At 45.2% G+C, this 16,771-nt stretch overlaps 1 protein-coding gene across 1 annotated transcript in view; it reads left to right on the top strand.

Moving 5' to 3' along the window:
- The first annotated feature begins 11,303 nt into the window (after positions 1–11,303).
- Positions 11,304–16,771, top strand: part of HOMER2 (homer scaffold protein 2) — a 40,490-nt gene continuing 35,022 nt past the window's right edge. Inside the window, exon 1 of the mRNA XM_021680685.1 lies at positions 11,304–11,506. The gene's annotated coding sequence lies outside the window, so the exon portion shown is untranslated. The remainder of the gene's footprint in view (positions 11,507–16,771) is intronic.

Raw genomic sequence — 16,771 nt, 5'->3', positions numbered from 1 at the left:
GCCCTCAGCATGATGCAGACTTCCTCTCAACTGCCCCAGCCCAAAAACCCAGCCACTGTGTCTTTTTTCTCCCTATTCTTATCCACATTTGATCTTTGAACAAAACAAAGCAAAACAAACACCAAAGTCGTTTATTGCGATTTAACTCAGGTACAGTACAACTCAGTTTTTGTTTTTGTTTTTTTTTAAAGATTTTTTATTTATTTATTTGACAGAGAGAGTGAGAGACACAGCGAGAGAGGGAACACAAGCAGGGGGAGTGGGAGAGGGAGAAGCAGACTTCCCGCGGAGCAGGGAGCCCGACGCGGGGCTCGATCCCAGGACCCTGGGATCATGACCTGAGCCGAAGGCAGACACTTAACGACTGAGCCACCCAGGCGCCCCCGGTACAACTCAGTTTTATAAAATATGCAATTCATTGATTTTTTTTTAATATTCAGAACTTGTGCAACCATCAACACAATCTAATTTTAGAACATTTTGATCCCTCCTCCAAGAAACCCGGAACCCATTAGCAGTCACTGTGCATTCTCCCCATTTTTACTATAGACGAATACAAAAGCCCTCAGCATTTAAAATTGAGAGCATCATTTTTCCAGTCCTTTAAGAACATCACATCTGCGGGGCAGATGTTGCCAAGTCATATTCTCATCTCAGGTGTGGTATACAATCTTCTATATTTTGTTTTCACTGAAGTGTAATATGAAACCCTGTGCACAGATGTGTTATGGCAAAAGGAAGAGCACAAACTGCTCCTCCAGCAATATTTTGTGTTCTCCTGAATTAGCTGTCCCGGGACTCATTAATCGTTACGACTTGGGCAGCCCGCCACCTGGCTTTTTAGAAGCCATCACTTGGATGTATTCTGATTCTTGGCTTGGTGTTCATGGTGCATGAATCATAAAACTCTGCTTTTTTGTTTAAAACTCCCTTTTTTTTCACCATAGATTTGGATGGAATGAGTTTTGATGGCATAAATGCTCAATATGCCACATACGGAATAAAATCATGAATAAATGTTAAAATCCTAAGACCGTATACCTTCCACAGACGAACTGTGAGCAGAAGGTGCCCATCGAGGTGATGGCCAGTTTGCGTGTGGAGATCACACACTGGTGGGCGGCTCCAGACAGCTCCCAGGTGACTTCCAGCAGTCTTGGGTAGAGAATACCATTTGTTTTTCTTTTCTTTTCTTTTTAAGATTTTATTTATTTATTTGAGAGAGAGAGTGAGCACAAGCAGAGGGAGGGGACAGAGGAAGAGGGAGAAGCAGGCTCCCCACAGAGCACAGAGCCTGACATGGGCTCGATCCCAGGACCCCGAGATCATGACCGGAGCTGAAGTCAGATGTTTAACCGACTGAGCCACCCAGGTGCCCCGAGAATGCCATTTCTTAAAGGTGATACCACATGATGAAGAAAACAACTGTGCGGATGCGTTTAACATTTTTCCTACATGTGTGTTTCTTGGAATGTATTTAAAGAGAAAATAGCTTTGACTTAAACTTTCCATGGAGCCCAGTTGGGAGATGGTAGCTTCCAAGGTAGAGACTGATTTCCTTAGTGTGGCATTCAGAGTCCATGGGTATCCAGCGTGGGCCCACCTTCCGCCTCATCTCTTGTCCCCTCTCTGGTGCTGGCTTGTCTCCAAACACAGCTGCTGCATCTGGAGAGTCACATCGCCCTCACCTGCCAAACCCAGAAGAGTGGTGGGGGCGGAGGAGGATGTGTGTGTAGAGGAGGGAGAGAGGCTCTGGACAGGGATAGAGGGGGGCCCTATGAAGATGGGGTGACATTGCAACATTGCTGGTGAGGTGGCTTTTTTTTAAAGTTTTTATTTAAATTCCAGTTAACATACAGTGTAATATTAGCTTCAGGTGTACAATATAGTGATTCAGCACTTCCATCCATCACCCGGTGCTCATCAGGACAGGTGCCCTCCTGCATCCCCATCACCTGTTTCCCCCCATCCCCCGCCCACCTCCCCTCTGGTCACCATCAGTGTGTTCTCTAGAGTTAAGAGTCTGTTTCTTGGTTCATCTCTTTTTTTTTCTTTGTTAGTTTTCTTAAATTCCATATATGAGTGAAATCATATGGTATTTGTCTATCTCCGACTGACTTATTTCACTTAGCATAATACTGTCTAGCTCCATCCTTGTCATTGCAAATGGCAAGATTTCATTCTTCTTTTTTTTTTTTTTTTACAACTGAGTAATATTCCATTGTGTATATATACCACATCTCCATCCATTTATCAATCAGTGGACACTTGGGCTGTTTCCATAATTTGGCTATTGTAAATAATGCTGCTATAAACATGGGAGTGCATGTATCCCTTTGAATTAGTGTTTTTGTGTTCTTTGAGTAAATACCCAGTAGAGTGATTGCTGGGTCATAGGATAGTTCTATTTTTAATTTTTTGAGGAACCTCCATACTGTTTTCCAGAGCGGCTGCCCCAGTTTGCATTCCCACCAACAGTACACGAGGGTTCCCCCTTCTCCACATCCTCACCAACGCCTTTTGTTTCTTGTGTTGTTGATTTTAGCCATTCTGACAGGTGCGAGGTAGTATCTCATTGTTATTTGATTTACATTTTCCTGATGATGAGTGCTGTTGAGTCTGTTGGCCATCTGGATGTCATCTTTGAAGAAATGTCTGCTCATGTCTTCTGCCCGTTTGTTGATTGGATTATTCATTTTGGGGGTAGTGAGTTTTTATAAGTTCTTCATGGAGTTTGGATACTAACCCTTTATCAGATATGCCATGGGCAAATATCTTCTCCCATTCAGTAGGTTGCTGCTGCTATAAACATGGGAGTGCATGTATCCTTTTAGTTTTGTTGAATATTTCCTTTGCTGGGCAGAAGCTTTGTATTTTGATGTCGTCCCAATAGTTTATTTTTGCTTTTGTTTCCCTTGCCTCAGGAGACAGATCTAGAGAAATGTTGCTACAGCTGATGTCAGAGAAGTTACTGCCTGTGCTCCCTTCTAGGATTTTTATGGTTTCGGGTCTCACATTTAGGTCTTTAATCCATTTTCAGTTTATTTTTGTGTGTGGCAAAAGAGAACAATGGTCCAGTTTCATTCTTTTGCATGTTGTTGTCCAGTTTTCCCAACACTATTTGTTGAAGAGACTGTCTTTTTTCTATTGGACATTCTTTCCTGCTTGTCAAAGATTAGTTGACCATAGAGTTGAGGGTCCATTTCTGGGCTGTCTATTCTGGTCCACTGATCCATGTGCCTGTTTTTGTGCCAGTGCATACTGTCTTGATGATGACAGCTTTGTAACAGAGCTTGAAGTCAGGAATCGTGATGCCTCCAGCTTTGCTTTTCTTTTTCAAGATTGCTTTGGCTATTCGGGGTCTTTTGTGGTTCCATACAGATTTTAGGATTATTGGTTCTAGCTCTGTGAAAAATGCTGGTGGTATTCTGATAGGGATTGCATTAAATGTATACATTGCTTTAGATAATATAGACATTTTAGGGCGCCTGGGTGGCTCAGTTGGTTAAGCGACTGCCTTCGGCTCAGGTCATGATCCCGGAGTCCCGGGATCGAGTCCCGCATCGGGCTCCCTGCTCGGTGGGGAGTCTGCTTCTCCCTCTAACCCTACCCCCTCTTGCGCTCTCTCTCTCACTCTCTCTCTAATAAATAAATTTTAAAAATCTTTAAAAAAATGTTAAAAAAAATTAAAAAAAAATAGATAATATAGACATTTTAACAATATTTGTTCTTCCAATCCATCAGCATGGAATGTCTTTCCATTTCTTTGTGATAATTTCAATTTCTTTCATCAGTGTTTTATGGTTTTCAGAGAGGTGGGTTTTTTTTTTTTAAACAGTTCTTTAACCAGATTTATTTCTGGTGTATCGTCATTTTTGTCGGTTTTGCATAAGATATATCTTTAAAGGAAATTTTTTCAGTTATAACACATATACAGATAAGTGCATACATAAATTATACGTGTACAGCTCAGTGAGTTTTCGCAAAGTGAACACAACCATGTAAGCATCACCCAGATGAAAATATTAGAACATCACTGGTACTCCAGAAGCTTCCCTCATGTCCTTTTAAGTTGTCACCCTGGTGAGTTTTGTTTTATTTTCTCTCTTGATTCTGCCCTTTGTCTTTTCCTCCCATAATCTGTTTTCTTATCTTTCGTCCTCAGAGGAGCCCCCCACCTGACCCCATGCAAGTATTTGCCTTCCATATCAGCTTTGCTTTTCTGGAACTCTGTCTTCCCCTCCTCACTGTCAGGATCCCCACCCACTGCTGGGGACCACCACCCCTCTTAGAGACTCCTGACGCTTTCCCAAAGCACAAGGAAGTGGATCTGATGGTCCTTCTGGGGCAGCCCTGCAGCCTGTGACCCATTCCCAGAACTTGGTCAACCCCACATCACAGGAGGACCCACAGAGAATGTGTGCAGAGAGCTCCTGAGAAACTGTCAAGCCTTCTGGGATCTAAGGCAGTGTCATTAAGCCCATCAGCATTCATCAGGGTCACTTGCCTCATTCCATTTTCTGATGTAAATGTGACCCGAAAAGGGAATCCCCAGTCCATGGAGGGTTTGTGACAGATGTGACTTACACGAGATCTCCCGTTTATTGGTTGTGTTAATCTGGGAAGTTTGGGGGCAGGCAGAAATAACTTTAATAGAATGGGTCCGCCGTGACCCACTTGGCAGCGCTCAGACCAGGCAAGGAGACAGACTTCTGGCTAGGGTCCAGTAAGTGCAGGCTTTCCCCGGAGAGTTGCTAACCCTTTGTTGTAACATGGTATGTGGGGCGACTCCTGTGCCCCCCGTGGATGAGCAGTACCACCTACATCATGGGCTTAATTCCTCGGGCTTCTGTTTCTAACTCTGTTGTTCTGTTCCATTAATTTACTTCTTTGCTCAATATCTCCTTGTTTCATGTGTTGTAACTCTACAATTAAGTATTTCATTATTTAACAGGGCTAAATCTCATTGCTCTTCATTTTCAGAATTTTCTTGGCTATCTTCGTAGGGTGAGTTTCCCACACGAATAGCCCTATCTAGTTCTAAAGATATTCCTGTTGATATTGTGACAAATGTATGTATTAATTTAGGGGTACTCGATGTCTTTTTTTTTAAATACTGTATTTATTTATTTGAAAGAAAGAGAGAGCGCACACAGAGAGAAAGTGAGAGGGAGAGAGAGAGCAGACTTCCCACTGAGAGGGAGCCTGATGCGGGGCTCGATCCCAGGACCCTGAGATCATGACCTGAACCAAAGGCAGACGCTTAACCGACTGAGCCACCCAGGCGCCCCAAGGGTATTCGATATCTTTATATTGACTTTTCTTAAATATAAGAACAGAATGTGTCTTATTAAAGCTTGCTTTTCTGTGTCTTTAGAAATTCTTTTTTTTTTCTTTAGACATTCTTAATGTTTTTAATGCAGATCTTGCACACTTCTTCAATAGATTTCTAGAAATGGCATCTTTTTGGTTGCTGCTATCAATGGGATCTTTAAAAATCCATTATGTCACCTGTGAGGTTGTTTGCGTATATAGGAAGGCTATTGATTTTATTTTTTGTTAATTTTGTAACTAGTCATCTTACTGAATTTTATTCCTCATGTTCACTTTTTCAGTTGATTCTCTTGGGCGTTGTAGGTGTGCAATCATGTTATCTGCAAGCAACAATAACTTTACTATGTTATATTTATTATGGGGATTGGTATGAAAGGAGAGCCCCAGTACAGCCATGAGTTAGATTCTTTGCATGGAGAATGTACCAGAGGGACCTTTTGTCCGTTATCTCCTTCTTTACCCTCTCTGTGTCCTAGGCTTTGGAGATTTGACCCTGCCAGCTGAGGGCCTTATTAACCGTCCAGAGCAAGGGCTCGGAGCCAGGTGAGCCCACATTGCTGGTCCCTGTGACAATCCAGGGCCTGTGTCCTCGAGGGCGCAGATTAGACATCTCAGGATGCTGTGACAACACTTGAAGGACGAACAGGAGGCCTTCCAGCGAGCGAAGGGGGAGGATGTTTAGGCTCAAGGCAGGGCACGCCCCATGGGCATGTGGACATGCAGGTGATTTGGAAGTGCTGACGGGAATACAGCAGGGCACCCTCTGGGGAGGAGCAGGGCCAGGTGGTCCGGGCTGGTGGAACATTCTAACACACCTGGAGTGCGTTTGATGGGGGACGGAGCCAGGGAAGGTCTTTGCGATGGGTGGATCCTGCCTTACCATCTACCGAGCTTGGGGCCAAGCGTTTCTCTTGGCGCTGTGTGATCGATGTTTGGAGGGGTTCAAGACCCAAGGTAGATAAACTAGTTAGGGCATCCTATGAGACTCTGAAATACTGTTTAAATAGCTATAAAATAATGTCTGGATGGTTTGTTTTCATTCAAGTCAAACAGAAGTCGGAATAATAAGAATTGTGAGGTTTCACCAGATTCATAGCAGAACAAGCCTGGAGCTGAGCATTGCCATTGCAAGTGAAGGATTATGATAAATTAAAACATCATTTTTCTTTTTTTTCCTTGCAAAAAGTTATTATGCTAGTTCTTTGCAGAATTCTCTTACACGGAGCCAGAAATTGTTCCGAGCAGGAGTAGTGTCTCTGCTGAGTGGGTTTCATACTCCAAACATACATATGTTGCACAGAGTGTCTAATTATTCTCGGGGACAATTACTGTCAGGTTCCAAAATGTGTTCAATGAGCAGCAATTGGTGTTTATTCAGCTCTAAAAAGACTATGCGAGGGAACAGTAGGCTATATTGTCTGCCTAAAGAAACGTTTTGCCATCTGGAAACATCTGCTTTCTATTTAAAGCACTGGAGAAGGAATGGGAGTATTTTTGAAATACACTCCCTAAGCATCGAACACCAAAGAAAGGAGAATAAAATTGGGTATGAAGGTAGTTTCTGTTCTCTGATGCACACTCTGCTCAGCTTTTCCCTGCTGGGAGGGAAAGGCGGCCTCCTGGGTTGGAAAGTTCTGCTTCTCTTGACTTTTTCTATTTATACTGATTTGTACACTTACAGGAACTGACTCCTGTGTCCTAGTTCTAGCATTTTTATTTTTCAGGTGAGGCAAGATGATCTCTCAGAGCTGGGGTCTGCATTTCTGAATTTTGTGTGAGGTTTATAGACTTCTCTGATTTTGTTCATCACGATGTCGGGATTTGTGGTATATAGTAAACTTTCTTTTTTTTTTTTTTTTATAAATTTTTTTTTTAAGATTTTATTTATTTGTGAGAGAGAGAATGAGAGACAGAGAACATGAGAGGGAGGAGGGTCAGAGGGAGAAGCAGACTCCCTGCTGAGCAGGGAGCCCGATGTGGGACTCGATCCTGGGACTCCAGGATCATGACCCGAGCCGAAGGCAGTCGCTTAACCAACTGAGCCACCCAGGCGCCCTATAGTAAACTTTCTATGAAGGTCAAGGTATTAGTTCTCTTTTGCTGGGTAATAAATCGCCACAAACTTAACAGCTTAAAACAAAACACTTTCTCTGGATCAAGAGTCTGGGCATGGCTTAGCTGGATCCTCTGCTTCTGGGTCTCTTATGAGGCATCATTAAGGTGTCAATGAGGGCTGGGATCTCATCTGAGGTCTCAACCGTGGAGAGATCTGACCCCCAAGTTTCCAAGTGGTTGTTGGGAGAATTTCAGTTCCCCAGGGGGTGTTGGGCGGAGGGCCTCAGTTTCCCTCTGGCTCTTGGCTAGAGGCCACTCCCAGTTCCTGCAAGTGTGGGTCTCCCCAGCATGGCAACATGCCCCATCAAAGTCATCAAGAGAGTCCAGAGAATCTGCTAGCAAGGCAGACATTACAGTCCTGTGTAACTTACTTGCACAATGACATCCCATCCCCTTTGCCATGTTCTTTTGGTTAAAGCAAGTCACAGGTCCCTCCACCACCACCACCATGCTCAAGGGGAGAGGATTGCATGCAAAGGGCATAACTACCAGGAGGTGGGGGTCATTGGGAACAACATCAAAAGCTGCCTCTTATAGCTATTATTTCAGAAAGAGAGTGCAGCATAATGATTAAGAGGGAGGGTGACCATGTCACTTGGAACTGCTTTCACATCCCGGATCTGCCACTTACTATGTAACCCAAGGCAGGTCCTTGGCCTCTCTGAGCCCCCATTTCCTCACCTGTACACCTCCCCCAAAGGATCTTTCTGATCCTAAAGGAGAGGTCATGTGTAAAACCTGGCAGATGGTAAGTAGTCAGTAAATATTAACTACTGCCCTTTTTTTTTTTATCATTTCCCCCCCCTTTTCTTTAAATACCATTAGATTTTTTAATTTTAGAAGAATTAATTAGAACTCCCCACTGGCCTCAGATGTGGTTATTCATGTGGAAATCTCAGTATTATGAGCAGTTTCCTGGGCACAAAGCTGCAATCAAACTGGCCCTGGCTTGCCCAGGACTGAGGAATGCAGGTCTTTGGTCTCCCTTGGTACTCGTCCTCAGAAGGGGTAACGGGGCCTGACCCTGGCGACCCGGGCTGCAGCCCCTGAAGGTGTGGCCAGCTGGGCTCACGGTGCTCTAGGGACATCCTTGCATTCGGGCTGGGGTCCCCAGGGTGATCCACGTAGCTTTGGTCCATCCCCAGAGCCGAGCAGGCAGATTTGGAGATGGAGTGTCCTCATGTCTCTATGTTCACCTTGACCTGAGTCATGCCATGCAGATGACTCTTGGCCTTTGCTTATCCCTGGTCACGAAGCTCTACCGTCTCTCGTCTCCCTGTCCTTCCTGCCCTATCTCTGGTCCCTCCGCTTCTCTCACTTCCTCTCTCCTGCAAGGCTCAGGGACACAGAGTGCTTGAAGTCTGTGCTTGGCCACACAGGCTTCCCGCCTCCAGTCTCTACCCAGAGCACTTCGCCTCCCCACTCTTTGCACCCCCAAATCCTGTTCTTGGTTTCACCGTAGTCCCCTTCAGGCTGTGGGAGGAAGTTCTGGAGTCATTCAAAGTTAGCTGTGTCTTTCTGGACGAGAGATGCTGGCTGTAGGCTCACTTCTTCCATCTTTTTTCTAGATCATCTGATAATGTCTCATGGGGGTATCTCCCCAGCTTCTTTGAGGATCAAAATCACCTGGAGCTTTTGTTAAAAACGGAGGTCCCCAGGCCCCTCCGTGGAGAGCCAAGTTCCTAGGTGGGGGGAGTAGGTTGGGGCCCAGAAACTTGTATTTTTATGAAGTGCTCCAGCTAATTTCCATCAGAGGTTTAGGAAACACTGGTCTAAGGGCGCTAAACCCCAGGCCCAATCCTTCTTGCTCAGTGTGGAGGACGTGAGGGCAGGTGTGAAAGCCGGGCCCCTTCCCCAGCGAGGGCTCCTGCCTGACCCGTGGGCCCCACCTGTTAGTGCTCTGTAGGAGAGAGGCAGAGAGACTTCAGCACAATGCAGTTATTATTTTTTTTTTATCGAGGTATAATTGGCATATAACATCATGTTAGTTTTAGGTACACAGCATGATTCGATATTTGTATACATTGCAGAATTTCTCTCAAATCTTTTCTGTAGTTACTGTCCTTTCAATCAGTGCCTTCTCTTGCATCAGCAGGAGACTTCCATGTGAGCAAGTGTTTTCCTTTATGGTGCTGTACTTAGATGATTAGCAAACTGTGGTGCCTGGGCTCGTGGTAGCACAGCTGGGGGATCCAGATGCCAGACGTCCCCACGTGGATTTGATTAGGAGAGCTTGCAGTCACGTGCACATACGCTCCCCCACAGGCTGGCCCCTGGTGACAGCAGATGCTGGAAATCGCAGTGAGAATGTTCCTTTTGTTTCTACACCCTGTCACCCTGTGGCTGGAAGGGTGTCAGTTTAGGATCGGGCGGGTGGGTGAACCTAATCACGGTCAAGGGAAGACAGACGTCTTAGTAATCCACATCCCCAGAGGCCCTTGTCCTGTTCTGGGACCTAGGAGGGAACTTTCGGGGGCGGGGGGAGCGGGGGCAAGGAATGCTTCTGTTGGTTCTTCTGGAAGGCTGGCCTCTTGAACCTGCTTCATTGAGTTAGTGCGAATAGCATGCCCTTGGCTTTTCGTCTCCTGGAAGAGTAGTTATGAAAGGGTTTCTGCACTTGTCTGCAGCCACAATTGATGCTTGATGCTGATATTCATTGCGATACTCAGTATTCTTTGCATGAGGCTCAAATAGTAAATTGCTTTTCTAGGAAGAAGTTTCTCTCCTAAGAAAGAGTTTTCTTTCCAGTAATGAGCCTTCTCTAGGCAGAACGGGTTCAAAGACTGCTTTGCCTAAAACCACTCCATCTAGAGACCAGAACACTTAAAATTCACTCTCTCCCTTTGATTTTTTTTTTTCTATCCACATGGGTGTCCTCTTCTTTTATGTCACCCCTTTTGACATCGTAAGGATTTTAGAACTTTTAATTTGTCTGAGTTACCTTTTGGTTTTGTTTTTATCTCTAATAAATGCTTATTAAATCTGTAGCATTTCGTGAACAATGGGGCCACTTTTACATCCTGGGGGCTTCCCCGCCACCATGTTATCGTATTTGGAACAGTTGAAGGATTTTTGAGCCAGTTTGCCTGAAGACCCTTTCTTTAAAATTAAGTCTATTTTGTAACAGCTTTGTGTTTCATTTTATGTTCCTTTGTGAGGTAGATACCTTAGAGTGTGAAATGCACTGTAATCCGTTTCAGTTTTTTATCCATCTGCCTTATTCTTGATGCTTATTGTCAAGATAGAAATAATTCTCCGCTTTCCATAAGAAACCTGGATAGTGTGCCCATTTGGTTCACAATCACATTAAGAAATTTACAGGCGTGTGGAGCAAAAGAGCAACAACCATACAGAGGCAAGAATAGCTAAAAGAGATGGATTTCCCGAATTAAACTCCTAAACCTCAAAAGGTTTATAAGTTGGAAACATAAAACTTTAAGGCTCGGTCAATGACAAATGAATGCGTCCTTGGTAAAATGCTGTGAATTTGAGAAGTACTTACTAGACATATAATTATGAAGTTGCAAATGGATTGCAAAATCCTAAAATTGTGGCAGAATCCTCCAAAATAAATGCATCGCAAAATCCCGAGAATGCCAGCAGGATGTCAGAACAGGACCAGGATGCTCGACAGGACGCGAGGACACTGGACGAAGGGCAGCATTTAGAGCAAATCGCTCATTATGCCAGTTGCCCGTAGCCCGGGTGGATTGGGTGTCCGTAACTCCTGTGCTGGAGCCTCTTCTTCCCCTTTTTCTTATTTTAATTGTCCTCATGCATATGTATGTCTCCCAATAAGCTATTAAGATCTTTGGGGACAGCAGGGGGTGGGGCGAGAAGTCATAAATGATACACGAAGTCCTGTTCTGTCGGCTCATGCACCCTTCTCTCCTCCCGCAGAGAACAGCCCATCTTCACTACGCGGGCGCACGTCTTCCAGATCGACCCCAGCACCAAGAAGAACTGGGTGCCTGCGAGCAAGCAGGCAGTCACCGTTTCCTACTTCTACGATGTCACCAGGAATAGCTATCGCATCATCAGCGTGGATGGAGCCAAGGTACCACCCCAGAGGCTGAGGTTAACATTCCCGGTCACCGCCTTCTCATCAAGAGCCGTGTGATACAGGGGCGCCCGGGTGGCTCAGTCCGTTAAGCGTCTGACTCTTGGTTTCAGCTCAGGTCATGATCTCAGGGTCCTGGGATCGAGCCCCGCATCGGGCTCTGCGCTTGGTGCAGAGTCTGCTTCAGATTCTCTGGGCCTCTCCCTCCCGCTCACTCTCTCTCTCTCTCTCAAATAAAATCTTCGAAAAAAAATCAGTATGATAGGTTTCAAAGTGGAGGGGAAAGGATGTACCCAAATCCTGCCGCTTTAACACAAATGTTACTCTTATAATCATGACGTTGGTTGGTATGATCACACACCCCGCTTTTTTTTTTTTTTTCATTTAAAATTACGGCAAATGGGGAAAAAAAAGATTTCCCTGTTACCACGTTGTCTTCGTAACTAGTATTTTAATGCCTGTGTAACTGTTCCACTGAGGGCCTATAATGTCCTTAATCTCTCCCCTCATGGTTGCATTTGTCAGTGGCTTCCAGTTTTTTCCTGTTCTAGGTAATGAGCATCTTTATACAACAAATACTCCCATTCATTCATCACATACCTATTGCTTTCTTTTGGGTATTTCCTTAGGATTGATTCCTGGAAGGAACACTGTAGGCCGAGATAGTAACTGTTTATTCATGGCATGTGATGGATGTGACCCAGTTGCTCCCTGAAGAGTCCGTTTATCCAGCGTGCATGAGAATGCCGGTGTATTACTCTCCTCCCAGCACTGGGTATTATATCTAGTCTGGTTTTGATGTTCTTATTCCTGGAAATCAAATTTGATTAAGATATTTTGGAGAATTTGTTGAAATACATTTTTTCCCAGGTACTTGTATTATTCTGCTGTCTTCCTTGATATATATATTTTTTAAGATTTTATTTATTTATTTGACAGAGAGAGACACAGTGAGAGAGGGAACACAAGCAGGGGGAGTGGGAGAGGGAGAAGCAGGCTCTCCGCCGAGCAGGGAGCCCGACGCGGGGCTCGATCCCAGGACCCTGGGATGATGACCTGAGCCGAAGGCAGACGCTTAACGACTGAGCCACCCAGGCGCCCCTTCCTTGATATTTTTGTCACGTTGCTCTGGAGGCAGAATAAAGCAGGGATATCAACAGAAGGATCACCAAGTTAACAACAAAAAAAGAGAAAGTAGATTTGATGCTGTATAATTTATTTTCTGTCTTTAATTGGTGTTCATCCAGCTGGACAGTTTTACAATTTACATTATCTGCCGTCACCTGAAATTCAGTGTATCTGGGGCACCTGGCCGCTCAGTTGGTGGAGTGTGTGACTCCTAATCTTGGGATCGCGAGTTCAAGCCCCATACTTAAAATAATTAGATAAATAAACAAAGTCACTTATAAAAAAAAGAAAATGAACTTCAGGGTATCTGAAGCTGAATTCCCCTATTTGCCCCCCAAACCACCTCCCCATTTTCATTCCGTATCAATTTGGGCTTAAAAAAGAAAAGGAAAAGCACAAATTCATTCCCTTTTTAGCTGGTCAGTGAGCCTGCTTTTGAAGTATCTCACATTTATGCCTAATGTTTTGTTTTAAGACCATAACTTGTCCTGAAAGTCTTTTTTTTTAATTGAAGTATAATTAACATGCAGTGTTATATTAGCTTCAGGTGCACAGTGTATTCAGCAATTCTCTACCTCACCCAGTGCTCATCCTAAGTGTAGTCACCATCTGTCACCAAACATTTTTACAATATTATTGACTATATTCCCTGTGCTGTACTTTTCATCCCCATGACTTATTTATTTATCTTATAACTGTAGGTTTGTACCTCCTAATGGCCCTTATATATTTCAGCCATCCCTCCCACCTGCCTCCCCTCTGACAGCCATCAGTTTGTTCTCTGTTTTTTGTTCGTTTGTCTTTCAGATTCCACATATGAGTGAAATCATATGGTATTTGCCTTTGTCTGACTTGTTTTACTTAGATAATACCCTCTAGGTCCATCCATGTTGTCGCAGATGGTGAGATCTCATTCTTCTTTATGCCTGAGTGATATTCCATTGTGCATTTATGCACATGCACTTTATCCATTCATCTTTGGGTGGATGCGCACTTGGGTTGCTTCCCATACATACGTACTTTGGCTACTGTAAATAATGCTCAATAAACATAGGGGTGCATCTCTTTTTGAATTAGTGTTTTTGTTTTCTTTGGGTAAAGACCTAGTAGTGGATTACCAGATCATAGGGTAGTTCTAGTTTTAATTTTTTGAGGAAACTCTATACTGTTTTCCACAGTAGCTGCACCAATTTACCTTCCCACCAACAGTGCATGAGGGTCCCCTTTTCTCCATATCCTCGCCAACACCTGTTATTTCCCATCTTTTTTTTTTTTTTAAAGATTTATTTATTAGAGCAAGTGCATGAGCGGGGTCGGGGTGGGGGCAGAGGAGGAGAATCCCAAGCAGACTCCCCACTGAGCATGGAGCCCAACATGAGGCTCCATCCCACGACCCTGAGATCATGACCTGAGCTGAAACTAAGAGTCAGGTGCTTAACGGACTGAGCCACCCAGGTGCCCCTCTTGTCTTTTTAGTAGTGGCTGTTCTGACAGGTGTGAGGTGCGCTACCTCATTGTGGTTTCAATTTGCATTTTGCTGATGAGGAGGGATGTTGAGCACTTTTTCATTTGCTCAAAGCTTTTAGTTACTTTCTGACCGGCTCCCCTGCTCCTGCCTGTAGGCCAGCATCCCTAGGCGGTCAGAAGCAGGGGAGTGGGGCGTTGTGCAGTAGAATGGGGCCTGGTTGGAGGCTTCTTGCTTCTCTCGAGCCACAGAGCAGAAGGCACAGAGAAGCGTCCCTTGCAGTGTCCTCTGGGGAAGCTCCGAGAGCCTACTGGTGCCTCCTGATCTCTTGACGAGGCTCCTTGTCTTAAAACAAAATTCCCCCTTTCGGCCGTGTTCTCTCAGCATAGTGAAAACTGCAGATAAAGTTGGCTGGGCCCCTCGATCCTCTGTCTCTTGCTTCCAGTTGCCACAGCCCTTCCTCCTATGCAGGAAGGGAGCCCAGAAGTCCTCACTTCACAGTTGAGGTCAAGGATAGGCAGTCACCTGGGCAAATTCACACTGCCGGCGAGGCTTGGCAGGCCGGTTCCTGTGGCCGGTCCCTAGGACAGCAGCTTGCTGGCGCTTGGGTTGGAGCTGGCTGCCTCCGGCTGGTAGAGGAGCTGTCCTGACCTGACATCACACAAGCAGTGTGATCTTCTTCCGTGTTCAGATAGCAATAGCTGGTCTGGCAAATACGTCTAAAGAGAGGCAGGGGCTGGTTTTCTCCTCTAAGCAAGCAGGATGAGACGTGGCAGGGTTCTGGTGAGTGCAAGTATGAAAGTGCCTGGCGCCTAGTAGGTAGGCAGCTCGGGTTTGATGAGTGAATATCTGCAAGGTGGCCATCATCATCATCATTATTATTATTATTATTATTATTACCATTATTTTTAAAGATTTTATTTATCTGAGAGAGAGAATGAGCTAGAGAGAGCGAGCACATGAGAGGGGGGAGGGCCAGAGGGAGAAGCAGACCCCCCGCCGAGCAGGGAGCCCGACGCGGGACTCGATCCCAGGACTCCAGGATCATGACCTGAGCCAAAGGCAATCGCTTAACGAGTGAGCCACCCAGGCGCCCCTATTTTTTTTTTTTAAAGATTTTATTTATTTATTCATGAGAGACAGAGAGAGAGAGAGAAAGAGGCAGAGGGAGAAGCAGGCTCCCAAGGAGCAGGGAGCCCGATGCGGGACTCGATCCCAGGACCCTGGGATCGTGACCTGAGCCGAAGGCAGACGCTTAACCATCTGAGCCACCCAGGCACCCATTATTATTATTATTATTACTGTTATTATCTTCTGGGAGACATGGTGATACCACAGTTGAATTACCTCTTCCCTTCTCTGTGCTTCTGAGCTGGAATCGCCTTGCCTCTTGCCAGGATGTTCTGATAGTGGTGGTGCATCAAGCTGACCTGCTTTCTTTTATCTTTAGATGCTGTCACTTCATCTGCTGTCCTTGAGCTGGGTTTGCACTTCCGTCAGTTGCGTTATCCAAGGATATGTTGGGCTTAAATATAGATAAAATGATTTTCTTCGAGAAAGTGCTTTGGTCCTGTTAGCTGGGCTTTTAGTAATGTGTCGAAGTGCCAGCCGCTGTATTGTCCAGCTCTGCAGTTTCTGAAGGCTGTGACCGTGTGTTGGGGTGCGAGCCAAATGAGCCAGCTAAGAGAAATCAGATGGATGTGTGTGTAGGCAGGGGCTGACCCCGGAGCTGCAGAACAGAGCCAATTCAGGGTCAGTGTGGGAGACCTGTCGAGTTATAGAGTCACTTACTTACAGAGTGGGAACCTCAGCATGGGAGCCGCTGGAATTCAGAGATGGAGCCCGAGGACCTTGTCCACCCCTCCTGGCATTCCTGGAGCCCACCCAGGGTTCCCACCTTACTGCTATGGTAGAGGGGCTGTGACAGGGCCTAGTTCTGCAAAAGGAGGTGCCTGTGAGGGAGCAGGAGGTCCAGCGTGGTGGGGATGTCGGGACCTTCGTCACTGAAGTACTGTGACTGACACTCAGGGCAGGGGTGGGTGGGCAAGTTTCCTGCCGGGAGAACCAGAGCACAGAACCCCAGATGGCAGTCACCGCTTTGTCCTAGGCCTTCGATCCCAAATGTTGATCCGAACTGAGGTGGCCGAGGGTCAGATGTCTTCAGCCTTTGGAGCTGTCTTGGCACAGGACTTGTACCTCTGACCTTGGGCAGGTCTCGGGCCTGGGTCCTGCCTCTCTCCATTGGCCTGGCCAAATCAAGACCATGGCCTTGAGCCTCTTCTTTTTTTTTTTTTTTTCGTATGCAACAGATTTATTGGACCTCAACAAATGTTCTTTTAACAAAAATTATAATTTTAAATACACCTCCAAAAGGGGCCTCATTAAATCTTATGCCAGTCCAAGTATTTAAACAAAACTCGAGTTAAGTGAGTCTATTGTCTTCCGTTTTCTTATATAATTAATCAGATGAAAGCTCATCTTTAAAATGGAGTTAGCAATTGTCTCAAGAAATACTTATTCTTCATTCTTATTTTTCTTTTTTTTTAATTTAATTTTATTATGTTAGTCACCATACATTACCCCATTAGTTTTAGATGTAGTGTTCCATGATTCATTGTTTGTGCATAACAGCCAGTGCTCCATGCAGAACGTGCCCTCCTCAATACCCA

Source organism: Neomonachus schauinslandi, chromosome 9 (assembly GCF_002201575.2).
Source record: "Neomonachus schauinslandi chromosome 9, ASM220157v2, whole genome shotgun sequence".
NCBI classification, from domain to species: domain Eukaryota; kingdom Metazoa; phylum Chordata; class Mammalia; order Carnivora; family Phocidae; genus Neomonachus; species Neomonachus schauinslandi.
The sequence above is the reverse complement of the archived record's forward strand: the minus strand, read 5'-3'. Positions and strand labels throughout refer to the sequence as shown.